The sequence below is a fragment of the Merops nubicus genome, unplaced genomic scaffold (genome assembly GCF_000691845.1).
Source record: "Merops nubicus isolate BGI_N331 unplaced genomic scaffold, ASM69184v1 scaffold48925, whole genome shotgun sequence".
Classification (NCBI taxonomy): domain Eukaryota; kingdom Metazoa; phylum Chordata; class Aves; order Coraciiformes; family Meropidae; genus Merops; species Merops nubicus.
The window spans coordinates 7,843-9,535 of record NW_008608784.1 but is presented as its reverse complement, the minus strand read 5'-3'; positions in this window follow the sequence as shown (position 1 = coordinate 9,535).

Genomic DNA, 1,693 nt, shown 5'->3' with positions numbered 1-1,693 from the left:
CATTCCTGAGTATCAGTACTCTTCTGTGGGATAGCATGCTTATCCAGTGAGGGAATAATAAAAGCACCATGTGACCTGGATCCAGCTGGAGTAGTTAGTTCTTACAAGAACCTGGGAGGGAGCACTGCCAGGACAGCTAACCCAAACTAGCCAAGGGGATATCTGATATCCTATGACATCAGGGACATATTCCCTGATTCTTTAAATGAAAAATTTGTGACAAAAGAAAAAGAGCAAGCTTTACCATGCCAGGTGTTGCAGAATTCTTTGCACAAAGGTAATGATCCTGACTCTTAAAAATATAGAGTTTTAAAATAGTTGTGAGTCTTAATAAACCTTGACATACTTTTGAGGAGCATTTCGAGACTTTTGATACTCAAAGACATGTGACTTGGATTGTATTTTTGAAATTTTAACCTGAAGTGAGAGCTATAGACTCTCCTTCCATTCCCTACCACTGCCTTCTCAGGAAGTCCTGAATTCTCATGTAATTGCAGGCTTTTAGAACCTAATGCCTTCAGAAAAACAGGTAACATGAGAGTCTAGGAGCTGGCCATAATGATAATGTCATGTAAATGCAGTGAGTGGTTTGCTAGCAATGACCTGTGTGAGCACCATGAGAGTAGTTAATTTGTATGTTTAGGTAGAAAAGGAGCTAATGAATTTCTCAACAAAACAACCTCAAAGAGGGTAAAGTGATGCCAAATGAAGATTGTTTCCTATCTATTCAACATGCAATAAAGGTGTTCCTAGGAAGGTCACAGTGGTATAACTACCCATCCTCTTTACAAATGCAGTGAGAAAGTTTGGGCATTTCCTTATAAAGATTTTTTGTAGTCTCTTAGTTAACTTACAGAGTGTATACACAGGTTCATATGCAGCTATCATTACATGATCAACTGTGGAAAAAATAAACACAGACAAAATTTTGACCAGATTTTCTGGACTGGAATCGGAAGTAAAAAGTGGCAGGCTCTGCACATCTGAGCACAGAACCAGTTGTTGAGAGCAGTCACTCTCAACTGGAGTTCCTTTCTGTTTCTGACTTAAGTTTCTGACTTGAGGGGATGTCTGTATACTGGAGGGCTTGACTGTTTTCTCAAGTGCATCTAACAAAGTCTTGCTCATGACTGTTAATCTTGCGTCCCATAAGGTTTGCTGCTACTGCAGCTGCTGCTGCAGTGCATTCATGCTGTGGTTTTAGAGGAATAATGCAGCATGGCTGGTTTCTCTTGGATTCCTTGGCTCTTCTCATGTCAATTCTTCCCTCTGCTGTACATTTTGTGTAGAAAGAAGAACATAACTGTTTGGGCTGGAAGACCTTTAAAGGTCCCTTTCAACCCAAATAGAGAAATTTATGAATATCCACATTAATAATCAGTGTAGCCAAAATCACTCTGGAATCAATGCTTCTCATGTATTTTTCAGAAACTGTTTAAAAGCATCTATGAGTAAAATGATAATACTTGTTTACAATTTCATCACTGAAAATGAAATTGGGAGTAATGATGCAACCTTGAAAATAATTCAAGTCTGTTCATGGCTTACCTTAAAGTCTGCGTTAAAGTTTAGTTGAGTGAACAGCATGAGTGCCATCCTGTGCCAGGCCTGTTGCAGCTGATGTTTCACTACATTCAAAAGCTCCACCTACCAAATCTTTATGCAAGCAATTAAAAATATAAAACCAGGCAGA